The sequence below is a fragment of the Malania oleifera genome, chromosome 11 (genome assembly GCF_029873635.1).
Source record: "Malania oleifera isolate guangnan ecotype guangnan chromosome 11, ASM2987363v1, whole genome shotgun sequence".
Lineage (NCBI taxonomy): Eukaryota > Viridiplantae > Streptophyta > Magnoliopsida > Santalales > Ximeniaceae > Malania > Malania oleifera.
Window position 1 is genome coordinate 52,563,794 of NC_080427.1, and position 16,605 is coordinate 52,580,398.

Sequence of the window (16,605 nt, forward strand, 5' to 3'; positions counted from 1 at the left end):
ACAGTTCAGTAGTTACTAATTCCATTTAAAAGGTTTTCATAACAGTATGGGATAGATTCTAAATTAGTTGTTGGGAACAAAAAAAGTATAAAACAAGCAGAAAAAGCAAACTACTGCAAGAAGCTCGTCAATTTTGTGTAATTGCTCATTGTTTGATCAGCAGTGCCCACTGCCCACACAGGCTCATGCATGTGAGCTGTCTACTACTTCGATCATAAATCATTTATACAAAATTATATATAGAATAAATACTATGCTTTTTCATAGTGTGCTATATTTTAGCATCCAACAAGAATTTACTCGTAGAATCATGCTGTTTAGTTTACTTCGTTAAAAATAAGAGCAGTACTTCTGACATCAGGTATTCTTTGAAAGTTCTGGTCATATTGCTATTGTAATAAATATTTCATATCACGACCATCCAGTTCAGTCATCTGTTCAGCCCAGTCTCCCACTTTTAATTCAATCAGTAGGCTGCCTTCGAAAAATATTCTCCTCTATTTGGCTGCACGCAACCACAACCTAATTATGTAAATTTGAATAAAACAGTATATACCATGGTTTTAAAACCCAGACCAGTCATCGACCCCCGGTCAGACTGGTAGGTCGAACTGGTAATATTATGTATAAATACATTATATTTGTGAATTACAGAGAAGCTTTAATGGTGATGTTGATATTAATAAATTATTATCATTTTGTTTGGATCTAGAATTTTATTTACAAAAAAAAAAATAAAAGAAAACTAAGTAGAAACTTCAATATTATTATATTTGGCATTCTTAATATTTTAAAGCTTTGAATTTAAAAAAAAAAATATGATTTCAAATTTTTGCAAATTCTGTATTTTTAACATATAATTCTATCCCAGGTGCCTCTCAAATCCCAAATTTTTTTCAGTTTTAATGACACCCGGGTCAACCCAGTCGACTCGCCAGATGAGATCGAGTCAGCCGAGTTTGACCGAGTTGATACCAGTCCACACCAAATCCGGTTTAACCGTTCTATCCCGACCCGTGAGTTGACCAGTTCCGGTCCAACTGGCAGTCCGGTCCATTTGTTAGAACTATGGTATATACCTTCCACTTTCTCTCGGCAGCTTCATTAGCTTCTGTTCTACTGATAATAGCTTCAGCCAGAAATACTGAGTATCCTCTAAATCTTCTTTCCCAATATCTGGTAGTGGAAGGATTTGTTTTCTTGCAGCAACCTGCAACCATTTGATGGTCTCTGCTTATTCTGGAACATAACCTTCTGCCTCATTGTCAACAAATGGTGACAAGTGCAGAAAAAGAACCCTGAATAGCCAATGAATGTATCAAATACTTGTATGTGTCATACAAAACAACACTGCAAAACAAATCTCCACATTAAAAGTGTAGTGAATGCAAGGGGGAGAATTAAAAATAAACTGGCAATTTGAATTACATCTGCTGGCTAAACTGTAATGGATATAACAAGATACACCAAAATAACTAAATTCCTAGAACAGTTAAACTTCCAAATTAAAATAAAATTCTTAATTTCCTAAGTCAAAGCCACCTAAAATAGGTGAGCCTTCTCTCTCTCCTCTCTCTCTCTCTCTCTCTCTCATGGGCATTTGAAAAACAAGAAATATGAATAGATTAATAAGTTCCATAAAAAACAAAAGAAGAAGACGAAATACCTCCCCACCAAATAACCCTATGTTGGCAATATAATCCGCACTTACACAATCATAAACCCACTGCGGCTGAACATATTCTCTAGAGAGAAACATATGACCCTGTGTTGGTCTGTTAACAATCTCCACAAAACAAAAAGCGACTCAATACACTTGTACACTAAAAAATTTTAAAGACACTAGTGCATTTTTAAGCTGAAAACATTGTTTGTATTGACCGCAGAAGACAAAAACATGCATAAAGAAACTGAGTATTACATTGTGAAAGAATTATCATATTAACAAATCCTCTTTCAAGATTCTCATCAATCATCCAAGCTATCCAACCCAAATGATACTCGAAAAAATCCAGCACCAAAAGACTCCTCTCTAAAAAAAAATTGAGTTGGACCCAAAATGAACTCTATTATCCATTAATTAAAGATGAACTGTTGATATGAGATGAAGTGATAAACCAATTATTTTTTGTACAATTACCAGGGACAAAATAGGATTGCCACATTGCAGCCAACAAACATTTAAATATTGGCACAAAGGGATCTCTCAAGTGTTGATGAGATGCCATCATCTCTGAAGCAACTCATTTGTATTTCTGGCTGCAGTGCATCTTATTTTCCCTGATGAGAGAGAGAGAGAGAGAAAGAGTAGAGCTAGTAATATCCTCATACTTATCTAGCCCATTCTAGCAAAGTTGTTAGCACATGAGCTGCGCCCTCTCTTGATGAGGAAGAGCCTAGAATCACATTCTTTATGAATCACCGATGATAATCATCTAGCAATGCACCATTCTAGTACAGGTTTATTTCAGCTAACTTAAGCATTTGAATAGCTCCTTCGGCATCATTTTCACATACAATCTGTCAATTTTTTTCTTTTAAAAATTCTAAGCAAACTTTTCATTAACCACAAGCACTAAAAATTGGCAATGAATCCCCCAATCCTGCAGTCAATCAGCCACCATCATCCCTTGGAAGAGAATCCCTGGTCCCAAAAAAAAAATATATATATATATATATAAAATAAAAATAAATAAAAAAACTGATGTGTTAAACTGCCCTTTTAGCAGCCAGAAGTACAGATACAATAGTCAATAGATAGAATTTAATGACAAGCCACAGGTTGATTACCCCTCCATAATTTCTCAGCAACAAGCCGAACTAGAAGGACACAGACTGGACCGCAGACAATAACCAAGTAAGATATCCATGGACTAACAGAAATCAATTTGTAGAAGACTTCTGATTTTGTTGACTTCTGGTGCTGTGAATGATTCTATGTGAACAGGCCGACACCCCACCCCCTTCCCCGCCCATAGGGGTACCAACAAAGAAAACTTGAGGACCCACTATTTCAGGAAAGGGGGCAAAACAAGCAATTAACATGGGAGATTTATAAGGATTAGATGGTTGGTGCATAGTTTCTAATTAAAGAGTCTGTTAGCCTTGGTGGCTATTGATGATAACAACCCATTAGTGACCCTCAGGTTAATTAATCTATATACTCAAGTTCAATTCAAGTAAACAGGATGATACCAAAGCAAGCATAAGGATAAAGGATCAGACAAACTATGATGAAAGCAATGAGCAAAAGCCTACACATGGAATACCCAAACCACAACCAACTGGAGCTTGTGTGAAGTCTTGTATATGTTTTATATATAATGGGTTGTGTGTGAGGTAGGAAACTTCTTGTAACTCCTGTGCTTGCGATGTTAGCAAGAATACCTTGCAAGAGCTGTGCAAATGCATGTGCACATAGTTCATGATTAGTATAGAACACAAAAATAATTCTTGAAATGCATACCGAGTCATGCTAGTGCAGAAGATGTCAAAATGAGCTTTCAAACATGATTTCTTAACAAGACATCTAATACTCAGTTAAAATCTCATTAGGACAAGCTTAAATTTTCATTAGAACAAATATATTTCATATGCACTTGCCCTAGCATGGGCTACTTCATTTGAAGGCTGGTTAAGTATGAAAGACAGGAGATTCGTCGACTAATGCAGTGCAATCGTCGACTGAAAAATCCAATAGCCTTTCTAAATTTCTGCCCAGGTGACTCGTCGACGAATGGATGTAATTCGTCGACGAAAGCGGCTGACTTGTCAACGAGCGGGCTTGGCTCGTCGACAAAAAATTCCAATAGCTAAATATATTTTGTCAGCCCAAGTGACTCGTCGACGAAAGCAGGTGACTCGTCGACGACTGATGGAGTTTCGTCGACGAATTGATGGCACTCGTCAACAACTGGCCTCAAGCACCTGAAAACAACGGGCATTTAACGGCTAGTTCTCAAGCCAACAAATAGCTTTCACACCCAATGGACAGATAGCGATTACCTGGGGTTCTTGGCTATAAATATGAGCTATTAAAATGAATTTAACAACCTTTTGGAGCATTATTTGATTTGTGCATTCATTCTAGGTTTAAACTTGCTCAAAGCTCTCTTGCCATCTTATTCTAGTTATCCATCATTTGCTCAAGAGAGTAGTGTGAGGATTTTATTTGTATTATCAGCTCAAGAAGGAGCATTGTTCTGTATTCTCTACATTTCTTCTTGTTGATTCATTGTGGGATTGAAGGTTCTTGGTGAGCCATTTGTAAGGAGGTTCTTGGTGAACTCCTTGTTTTCAGCTCTTGGTGAGCAGCTGGGTTTGGTACCCAATTTGTAAAGGTTTCTCCGTCTTGAAAGGAGATTGTTTAGTGGATTTGGCAATCCTTGAGTTGGTCTCAAGGCGTGGACGTCGGCTGGGTGCCGAACCACGTTAATATCTCGGTGTTAAGCTCTTCTCTCTCTCTCGTTTACTTTATTTGTTTGTGTTATTTACCTTGCTATTTATTGTGATAAAAATCACTTGTATCTTGCCAAGATATTTTGTTTTTGTAGAAAATTGCATTATCTGCAAAAGGTGTCTATTCACCCGCCTTCTAGACGCACTCTTGGGCCGACAGAGTCCGTTGATGAAAAATCAGCACAAGCTGATCCCAAACAAGCCCAGCAATGGACAACCCTGGAGAGCAAGAAAAATATTGTGGCAAACACAGAAGCACCTAGAAAGGGAAACACCATTCCATACCAACAGCAAGCTGACTTATTTAATCTATATAAGCAAGATAATAGAACAAGGCAGAGCTGACTTAATTTCTGCAACACAAAAGGACCTAGAAGGGGAAACACCATTCCATACCAACAGACAGCTAACTTATTTAATCTATATAAGCAAGGTAATTGAACAATGCAGAGCTGACTAAATCTGTTATTTGTTGAAGAGTTTGACTGCTAACTGTTTGGTCCTATAGAATGAAATGGTTTGGAGTGGAATGGAACGAAAAATTATATAATGAACATATAAATACTGTTGCAAACACAGAAGCCGCTAAGGAGAAATACCATTCTGCACAGCAGAGCAGGCAGCTGACTTAGTTTACTATCTGAGTGAGATGAATGGACAAGGTAGATCTAACTAAATTTTGTTTTTTGTTGAAGGGTTTGATTGCTTTCTAGTATTATTACTGTAATTGAGGCTGGAATGGAATCTTTCAATTCCTTCCCATCATTTGGTTAGAAGTACTTGAGAATTTCCATTTCTTGAACATTCATTTAACTAAAGGAGTTGCTACTATGTCGCCCACTCACCCAACCTTCAATCATCACTCTATTCCAGCATTAAGTTTCTTTACAGATAACAATGTCCCTCAACAAGTTCTAATACACGACTTCATCCTCAACTTCATCTCTATGCACAACCAAACCATGACCCCCCACCCCTCACGCACTGACAACAGATGCCAAACTGTGCTGCTACTCTGTTGAGGCTTCCACTGCTACTAGTTGCTACTGTGCCTAAGCCACCATAGTTATATCCATCAGAATCTGCAAGTCCCATATACCCATGCAACCCCTCCTTTAATATCAACTTTTCTTTTGGTTCCCACACAACTTGAAAAGAGAAATAAATGGTTGTTTATTAAGGGTGAAGGCTTGAAGCTTGATCCTTTTTTGGCTATGATTTCCACAGTAATTTCACTTTCTTCATCATCAAAGTTGATAGTATTGGATATTTGCAGCATCTGATAGAAATCCTGGAAGACAACTAGACACTTCTGTGTGTTCCTTTTTTTCGCTTCAATTGATATCAGTATTTCAAAACACAGATATACATGGTTTGATTTATGTGGCAATTGTGGTAAACAAGGTGATCAATTTTTCTGAGATTTGAAGGATTCTTAATCCTACTGTGTTCCACAATTCATGCTGGATGGAAAAAGAATTTTCTGATGGTTGGTCTCTTCTACGAAGACTTTATTCCATTTATCCAGTTTTACTCCTTCAAAGTTGAGAATGGAATTAGCATTCCAAGCGGGCAATATTCCATGCTCCAACCAAACACCAGAACCATCCTGCAAATTTCTGTTGCTGTCTCAACTCCATCACACCCTCAATTACGCTCCTGTCTCAATTCCATTTTGCAAATCAAAAGAGCCATAACAGTTCATAGTTTCTCTTTGGTAGATGTTTTAGATTAAAAGCAGAGAAATCATTGAGAAATCAGATTAGCCCAAACAACCTCCATAATTTCTCAGCCACAGGGAAGGGGCAAAACAAGAAAATAACATGGGAGTTCTGCAAAGAATTCGATGGCTGGTGTATGGTCATCCAGTTGAGAGTCCATTGATGAAAAATCAGCCTGCACAAGCTGATCCCAAACAAGCCCAGCAATGGACAGCCCTGGAGACCAAGAAAAATACTGTTGCAAACACAGAAGCACCTGTAAGGGGAACACCATTCCAAACCAACAGACAGCTGACTTGTTTAATCTATATAAGCAAGGTAATAGAACAACGCAGAACTGACTGAAATAGTTTGGGAGTGAAATTGAATGAAAAATTATATGATGAGCATGTAAACATGTAAAAACCAATTCCATTCCTTTAAATTTTTGGGTATCAAATTTAATTGAGGCTGAAATGAAACCATGATTCTAGTTTAAATACCTACCCATATTTTGGTCACCCAAAAAGACTCTGGAATTGCCATTCCATGAAATAAACATTCATTTATTTCTAAAGGAATTGATACTTTGCCAACATCTTGTCCACCCGTCCCCCCCCCCCCCCCCAACAAAGCTTCAATCATCATTCTATTCCAGTATTCTTTTTCCTACAGACAAAAAGGTCCCTCAACAATTTCTATTACACCACTTTGTCCTCGCCCCATTCCACTGCACAACCCCCTCCCCCACCACACACCCACAACAGATGCCAAACTGCTGCTGTTACTCCACTAAGACCTCTACAGCTACCAGTTACTACACCGTAGCTATATCCATCAGCATCTGCAAGTCCCATATGCCCAAGCAACCACTCCTTGAATAGCAACTTGTCTTTTGGTTCTCACAAAACAAAAGAAAAAAAAAAATGTCTTTATTAAAGGTTGAAGCTTGAGTTTTTTTTTTCCCCTTACTGTAATTTCTTCAATAATTTCACTTTCTTAAGTTAATTATTTGCAACATTTATAAGAAATACTGACAAGTAACTGCACAGTTTTGTGTGTTCCTCTTTTTCCACTTTCAATTGATTTCAGTATTTCAAAATATAGATATGAGTAGCTTGATTTACATGGAAATTGTGATAAAATAGGTGATCAATTTTGCCGAGTGTGCAGGATTCTTAATTCTACTGTTTTCCACATTTCCTGCTGAATGCAAATCAATTGTCGAATAGCGTTTAAGGCTGTCTCAGGTTTGAAGTTAATATTGGAAAAAAGTGAAATTATTCCAATTGGTGACAGTTTAGGAGGACCTTTCTTAGTTGGTCTTTTGGGATGCAAATAGGATCTTTCCCTATAAGCCACCTACCTCTTGGAGCCAGATTCAAAGATAAAGGTGTTTGGGACCCCATTATAGAGAAGTTCGAGAAAAGGCTAGCAAGATCGAAAAGGAATTTTTTGTCAAAAGGTGGTAGACTTACTCTTACTAAAAGCACCTTGACAAATCTTCTGGTTTACTCATGTCACTCCTCCCACTCCTAGTTTCTGTTGCCAAAAGACTAGAAAGGATTCAAAGGAGGTTCCAACGGCGGAGCTTGGGGACAGAATTCAAATTCCACCTAGTCAAATGGGGCATGGTGAAACAGCCAATTTGCTCAAGAAGCTTGAGTTTAAAGCCCCTTCATGCCTTCAATAAAGCCCTTCTTAGGAAACGGTTGTGGAGATTCATGATTAAGAAAGATCATCTTCTGAGGGAAATCACGGCCATGAAATAAGAGCTTGAGCACAATGAGTGGATCTCCCTGGCTGGCAAAGGACCACGCAGCATAGGGGTGTGGATAAACATTAGGAAAGGCTGGAATATTTTTTATCCTTTATTTTTTGGCATGATGTGTGGAGTAATATGGAGGCCTCTAGTGTCTATTTCCAACCATTTACAAGTTACAACATGGCTTGTGATAAAGATGCCTGCATAAGCCAACACCTTCAAACATATCAAGGGTTTTCTTGGAACATTCCCTTTTATAGATGTTAGATTACCACTTTACCTAAAAGCTCAAGTTGTTAGGTTGTGGGCCAACAATGTATATCAAGATTTAATACTCTCCTGCATGTGCAGCCTAATAGCACATAGAGAGATAAACACACAATCATAAACAACCATTACAGGGAATACAATAGTTTTTTAACTACCACACAATAAACGCAAGACTAGAACCCTAGACCTCCTAGTAACCAACTTTGACACCATATTAGATTACCACTTTACCTAAAAGCTTAAATTGTTAGGTTGTGGGCCAATACTATATATCAAGCTTTACCAATAAAAATGTGGGAGATTGGGAACTCCACCAACTCACCAATTTCTATAGTTATCTTTACAAGTTCCAATTCAAAACACTCTTGACCTTACTATTTAGGGGTCTTGATTGTCAAATCCTTCCATGGGAAACTTTTTTTCTTTGGGAGTCGAACAACACTCACTTCGTCTCAAATATGGAAGACAAGCTACTCCTTCAAAGGTTGTCTTTTTTACCTGGGGAGTAGCTCAAAGTAAGATCTTGACCCTAGACAACTTGCAGAGAAGGAGGTTCCCCATTGCCAACAAACGTGCCCTTTGCATGGCTGAGGCAGAATCATTAAACCACATCCTTCTCCTTTGCCCCTAGACCAGAAATCTTTGGAATGATGCTTTAACTCTAATTAGACAACAGCAAGTTACCGGTAGATCTGTTGGAGGGGAGCTATGGGTTCTAGATAGGGATTCAAGCAACAAAAGAAAAAAGGAAGGCTTTGTCTCTCATCCTCTCGCAATTTTTTGGTGTGTTTCAAAAGAGAGGAACAGAAGAGTATTTAAAATTCAATCACAATATCTCAACCTCAACAAAGAGTTGTGATTTACTCCATTACTAGTTGGCATAGTGGACTTGTAGCAAATGAAATTCAATGTACTTTATTATTTTTGTTACACCCTTCAGAGTAGTTGATTTCTTGTATTTCAGGTTGGCATCTCCTTGATGCCTTCTTAATATATACTATCATTACTGATCCCAAAAAAAAAAGTGTCTAATAGTTGGTCTCTCTGACAAAGATTTATTCCATTTGTCTACTTTTACTACTGTCAACACCGAATTCTACTCCAGGAGATATGCCGACGGATGGGATAGTGTTGGCATGGCAATCCCCCAAATAAGATAGTTAAATCAGGGGTGGAATGGACTCAAGAAAATACAAAAAATAGAAAATGTGGAGTCGCCATCTTTATTATTTTTTTTATAGGGAAAATAAAGTAAAAAATCCTAAAAAGGTATATGACATAGAGATCATGGGTTCGGGAGGACATTTGTGCATAGGGAAGGTGGTAGACTAACCATTCTAAGGGGGGTCAGTCTGCCAACACCCGTTCCAAGAATGGTTACCTCTATGTGTGTGTGTGTCCTAACTGAGAAATAAAAAAGAATAGAAAGAAAGGAAGAAAAGTCCCCTTTTGGGTCATATAATGAAGGATCACTGTCCAAGAGTTCAAACAACAAAGCTGAAAGCCCTGACATACTCTTGTTTGAAAAGGAAAATTGACCTCAAATTATCCTAAATTTTGAAAAACAGAGGTAAATTGGAAGAGATGATGAAAAATGTTTTGATTGGTTCCCTTAGATTCAAAGATGACTCTTTCCTTTCAAATTATGGTTTAGAAAAACTCAACATCAAAATATCTAATTTCAATCATGGACTCGATGAGGTGGATGGAATTTTTTATTGAATTTTGAACAAATAGGAAATGTGGTCCTAATCTCATGATTGAAATTTAGAGAATTCAATGTTGATGGAGTAGAAAATCTCTTGTGATGGACATCAAGCCTTAATGAAGAGTTGAAATAAATCAATCATTAATGAATTTTGCAAAGTACTCTAACTAGCAATAGGGATTTGAAAGTTATTGAGATCAATCATTAATGATGAATGGTTTGAAAATCCTCTGATTGAATCAACTCTAGAAGATTTGGAAAAAAACAAATCCTAATTAAAAATCATGGCTTTAATATTCTAATTGAGTCAATCATTAATTGAAGATTTGAAAAAACATTTGATTGTCAATTAGGTTTTGATGCTAGGATAAAGTCAACCCTTAATTAAGGATTTGAAAATCCCTGATAGTCAATCGGGGTTTTAATGCTAAGATAGAGTCAACTCTTAATTAAGGATTTTGAAAATCTCTAATTGACTATCAAGGTTTTAATGCAAAGATAAAGCCAATTCTTAATGGAGGATTTTGGTAATTCCTGATTGACAATCAAGGTTTTAATGCAAAAATAAAGTTAATTGTTGATGGAGGATTTGAAAATCCCTAATTGACTATCGGGGTTTTAATGCAAAGATAGAGTCAACTCTTAATTGAAGATTTGGGAAATTCCTGATTGACAATCAGGGTTTAAATGCAAAAATAGAGTCAACCCTTGATGGAGGATCTGAAAATCCCTAATTGATAATTAAGGTTTAGAGTTTAATGCTCAGGATTAAGTAAACTCTCTAATTGAAGGCTTTGAAACCTTTGATGGTCTTTGATTGGATTAAGTATCCTTGATTAAGGCAATCATCATTTATGAAAAAGGATTGGACATTTTTTTAAAAAGAGAGTTTCCAATTTGAAGAAAGATGCTTTGACAAAGAAGGAAGATTTTTGAAAAATTACTGAACTCATCATCGGCCATAAAGAGAAACAATTTGAATGGAATTTTTTTTTTAAAACAGAAAGTTTTGAAAAAAAAAAAAAAGGAATTTCGAAGTTTATCCTTGGCTTCTCAGTCCCATGGTGCAAGCGTTGACTCCAATTCACCCATACGGGCTTAATGAAGAACACTTGTCCCTTGCTTAGGATTGAAAAGGGAGAGGATACCATATGGTGAAATCTCCCCTATCATCCCATCATTAGCTAGGTTGAGAGGCCCTAAACAAAGCTTGGAGACACTACAAGAGACACAAGGGAACCCTAATGGGTATGGAGTAAATAGGGTAAATTAACAACATGCATGCATACATAAGTAAGGAAATATAATTAGCATTAGGGGGTAATGATCCTAAGCATAATCAAACTTGAGCACACCTTCAATGTTTGCCATGGTCCTTACATAATAATGCAACTACACACCTTATGGAAAAGATAAATTCCAAGAGAGGCATTCCACTTACCATGGGATATTGAGCATTGTCAAATCAAAATTACTCACCCCAAGAAAACTACTATACACAGTTCAATGTATGACACATTGAAACCACATTAACCATTCAAATAATGATATGTATGGAGTAGCTTTTAACACAGACATGGATTGAGAGGCAAACCAATACATGATAAGGAACTACCTTCCAAGCATTTTCATATCATATCATATGTATCAAAATGTAAAAGACCCAAGTTAAACATTTAAATAACCAATATGCATGAATGGGCCTCTAAAACAAGCATGAATAAATGAGCAAACATGTACATGCTAACCACAAATCTCCACTAGAACAAGCATTTTTTTCAAGCCATATCATATGTATTAAAATAAAAAGACTCTAATTAACATTCAAGTAGCCAATATACATGAACGAGCTTTTAACATAAGCATTAATGGATGAGCAAACATATGCATGCTATTTTCAAATCTTTTACAAAACAAAGGAAATAGCTAACCCCCTAATACAACAAACCCCAACCTCGGCCATCCCCAATTACAGCAGATGCTGTCCATAGCTACAAAAAGAAAATCAGGGTTGTTTCCTCCCATTGGAACAGCCTACCAGCTCACTGCAACATTCATAACTTCCGAATATAGACCACTAATCTTAAACAAGAACAAACAAATCAAAAAAGACAAAAATTTTAAAGGGCATAAAATCCTAACTTCCGGGTTTATATCAAACCTCACCCTTGCTCCATCGCATGCTAAGGTTCTCACATGAACCCTAGCTTTCAGCCCTACAGCAAAAGAGACCTATCTGCTGCTGCCACAAAAGTTTGCAGCAGATCCCGACCCTAAGAATAGCTTAAGACCCCTCCTTCCTAACCCCCAATGCCAAGGCTTTTACCTCCAGCCGTTGCTGCTGCTGTGTGCATAAACCATATTTTCCAGCCCCTACACAGCAGCATGCACTACCTTCAGCCATCCACACAGCAACACAGCTGCCTGAATCTAGCGCAGCAACCCACCAATACACCTGCTGCTGTTGTCCTTCACGTAAACACAGCAAAGAAGAAGACTTTAGTTGCTGTCCCCTCTAGAAATCACGCAGAAAGCAGAAAAAGGAACCCTAGCAGCCACCACATCTGCTGCTGCTGCAGGTAAACCCAAGTATATTCACGTAAACAAAGCTAGAAAGGGAACCCTAACAACCCCCTAGCCCTCCTATTGCTACTCTAACCATTCTTAACATGATTCCATTTATCTAACACAAAAGAAATCAAACCAATAAGAACAAGAACAAGAAGATACCATAGCACAAAAGGAAGAGAAGCCAAGAAAAAAAAACTACCTTTAGGATGGCCACTTTTACATGAATGAAGGCCCTCCTTACTCCTTCTTTGGCCGTGGGTGCGTTAGGGTTTTTTTGGTGTGCTGTGAGTCTCCCCTTTTGGTGTGGCCATAGGGCTACTCTCTTCCTCTTCTCTTTTTCTCTTTCTCTTCCTTTCTCCTTCCTTGGCCGCAGCCCTAGGCCTCTATCTCTTCTTCTTTTTGTTCTCTCTTATGGATGTAGACTCCTCCCTCCTCACTCTCTCCTTTTTCTTTCTATCCCTCCCTTTTTTTTCTAACCCTAGCTCTCTTTTTATTTTTTTCTCCTTCATCTTTTTTTTTTTTTTTTTTTGGCCATATCCTCCCCACTCTCTCTCTCTTTTTTATTTCTTTATTTTTTTTTCTCACCCCATTCTCTCTCTCTTTTTTAACTCTCTCATTTTTCTCTCTCTCTCAACTCTCCAAAATTTTCCCCCTCTCTAGCTCACTCCCCTCCAAACTCTCTCGCTATCTCACTCTCTCTGCTCACCCCAAGTGAGGTCCCCCCCTTTTCTAACTCTCTCCTTGCTTTTATTTATAGGCAAAGAGGAGGAGCTAGGGTTTCTCCAAAAAATTAAAGGGACAACAGTATCCCTAGGGGTAAAGTTAATACAGCCTTGCCCCTAAAGCTTAAGTAGCATGCTCTTGGGTCCTTGGAGCCCAATTGAGCTCCCAAAGGAAGCAAGGAGCCTCGTTGAGAGCCTTAAAGAAGCCTAGAGAAGCCTAAAGAGGCCCTGTGAGCCCAACTAGGCCTAATAGAGCTACAAGGGGCCTTACGAAAGACCTAGAGGGGCCCTGAGAGGCTCCAAAAATCCTAAGGGCTCTCTTAAAACCTACAAAACACACACAAAATTTCATAAGGCCCTTGAAGGGCCTCTGAATTGCAATCAAAGTCTTTGACGTCTCCTAAGCCCACTTACCCAAGTAAGAAACCCCTGAGTCAAAATGGGTATTGAAAACTACTACAATATTTACAATGTAATTAGCATTCCATTGTGGAGTTGGTATTCCATGCTCCAATCAAACACCGGAACTACCCACTTATTTGATCATATTCTTGTCTCGATTCTATAACTTCTTCAAGCTACACTCCTATTTCAATTCCATTTTGCAAAACAAAAGAGCCATAACAGTTTGTAGCTTCTCATTGGTGGGTTTTTTAAATTTAGAAGTAGAGAAAGTACACTCCCGCAATGTGTTGGTTATTGTCTAATTCAAGTAAAACTAGCAACTTCAATTCTCAGCCAACCATTTGATCAATTCTCCGTTTCCCCTTGTGCAACAGCATCTGTTGATAGACTAACAATTAATTAGTCTTATTTCTTCTCCTGCATATTTTCCCGGCAGCCAAACGGATCACAGTTGGGTAAGGTAAGCTAGAAAACTAAAAATACCACCAACAAATTTACTATCATAAACACCCAAAATGAGAGCTTAAACAATCAGAAAATTAAATAGGGTAACATGGGCATAATATGAAACTAAAAGACAGTGAGGGTGGGGTAGGGAGCCGAAAAGGGGCAGACTAACTTGGAGTTATTTAATAGCTTGCGATCCCCTTCCTTTTACTTTCCCTGGAAAACACGGAAAGAAAATAAGTGGGAAAACATAAACAAAAAAGGGAGAACAAGGGTGCATGCAATGCACTAAATTTGATCGTGCGAAAAATATGAAAAATTTCTAGTCATGGCGGTCGGTTGGAACTTACAGGAGGCCTGTAATGCTTCGCCTTGGCTGTACGGAGAGAGCGAGAACTGAATAGAAGCTACTGTGAATTTTGAATTCAAAAGGTTTAAAAGGGTTTAAGATGGGAGTTGGGAGAAGGAAGACGGCGCGCCGGCCAACGAACGGGTTGGGGCCGGGCCGGTCCGTCCGACGCAGTGTGTCCCAGGCGCATGCATGATCACGAGATGATCGAGCCAACCCGGAAAATGAGCGGACTTCGCAGACGGGTCACGGCCAGTGTCGGAGAAAAAAAAACTTTTAAATAAAATTAAATGAGAAATCAAAAATACCTTTATTAATGATGAATTTTGGGAAATATTGTGCGCGAAACAAACAACTACTTCAACTGTCTCTACTAAACATGTATGCTGAATATAACAGTATTGGTCAATAAATAAAGACCTCGTCAAGCTCAACAAGCTCACATGTGCTTTCAAGATAGGTATCAAGATGAGAATTAAGAAGATCAAAATTAAAGTATTTATTCAATTTCTGAGCGCAAGAATAAACAAAACAAAATAACTGTCCAATGAGAGTTAAGAAGTTAAAGAAAAGGTTTAAAAAACAAAAAAGGAGAAGATGGAACATTCAAAAGGGTAGATTGTAGACAAATTAACTATATCCAAGACCAAAGTCGAGGGAGAAGTCATAGCCACCCATATAAAGAAAAACAATTAAATAAAACTAAATGAAAAATAAAAAATGTCTTTCATTAGCGATGAACCTTAAGTTGTAGGTGGGGCTAACAATAACTTCAACTCTCCCGGCACAAAAAAATGCATGCTAAATTCAATAGTGTTGTTCCTTGACTACCTGGCTCTGATGCCAATTGTTGTGCCAACAATCGGCGTTTCAGATACCAATAGTCGGTGCCGAGTGTGCGCAGTAAAAGGCCTCACACAACCTCACAAAACAATCAATGGAACAAGCAAGCAAACACTTTATAATGAACTATACTAACCAAACAATCACTCAATCAATGAGAAACAATAAAAGCAACAATCAAAATACAAGAATTTACGTGGTTCGACAATTTGCCTACATCCACGGGAGCAGCGACTATTTTCACTATCTTAATGAAGCTTACAAAGGCCTTGAAGCTTATACCAAGCTTAATCAACAAGGATTACATAATAATGATTATATACTAATCTACTGCGTATAGAATACCTATAGTATATATAAAACACTTCTGCAGTGATCCCGCGAAGGAATTCCTCCAAAAACTCTCAATCTACTAATCTTCGAATCAAAATTCTGTGACGTTCGCGAGCGAAATCGTCGATGGTTGAAGTCGAGAAGAACATCCCTTGTAGCATTGTCTGAAACCGTCGATGATTACACCCAAACCGTCAACGATTTGCCCTCGAAGCTGCACCCTGCAAACCTCTCTCTTTGTCCCTCGCTTCATGATATTTTTCTCGATACATGCATTCCACTCAGAACATGAGTCACATCCCCAACAATCTTCACCTTGGCGAATATTCACCACTAACGTGAAATTCGAAAGCATAACCCCGCTACTCCACTCAGACCAGTATATTAGGACCCACCTCCCATTTAACACCTAGAGACGTAAATGAAGTCCAAGCCACGCTTGAACTTGACCATGGTAACAAGAACTCCACCTAACTGAACACACAGCTCCTTTAACGATCCTTTAAACCACAATGCTACCTTGGCAGTCTTAGCTACTATCAAGTACTCCGATCCAGTTGTAACTAGTGCAACCTGAGACTATATCTTGGACTTCCAACAATTAGGCCTTCCCACAACATGCTCTGTTGCAAGCCTCTTGTCATCCAAGCCCCCTGTGTAGTCTCCATCCACGAACCTCACAACTGACGGATCCCTCTGTTGCCTGCTAAAGTACCCAACTGCAGTGACGTAGGAAACCTTTGATACATCCTGAATATCACCATCCGTCCTTGAGTATTAAGCGGTAAACTGTTTACTTAGATTCGCCAACAGTGTACTGGTGATCGATTTAACATCAATCATGCTAAACTTCTTCAAAACTTGATCCAAAAATCCACCCGAGATAACCACAATCTCCATGTAGTTTTATTCACAGAGTCACCTTGAGATAACTTAAATCCCCCTACAACTATGACCACAAAGTCACCCCAAGATAATCTCAATCTCCCTGTAACTTTATCCTTGCGAATCTCCAACCCATGAATACTCTTGGT

At 38.2% G+C, this 16,605-nt stretch overlaps 1 long non-coding RNA gene across 1 annotated transcript in view; it reads right to left on the reverse strand.

Annotated features, from left to right (window-relative positions):
• The window catches only part of LOC131168146 (uncharacterized), a 42,818-nt gene extending 28,021 nt beyond the window's left edge, over positions 1 to 14,797 (reverse strand). Inside the window, exons 1-3 of the long non-coding RNA XR_009140226.1 lie at positions 14,397 to 14,797; positions 14,219 to 14,262; positions 1,080 to 1,298 (exon numbers count right to left, since the gene is read on the reverse strand). This is a non-coding gene — a long non-coding RNA (uncharacterized LOC131168146). The remainder of the gene's footprint in view (positions 1 to 1,079; positions 1,299 to 14,218; positions 14,263 to 14,396) is intronic.
• Between the last annotated feature and the right edge of the window lie 1,808 nt (positions 14,798 to 16,605).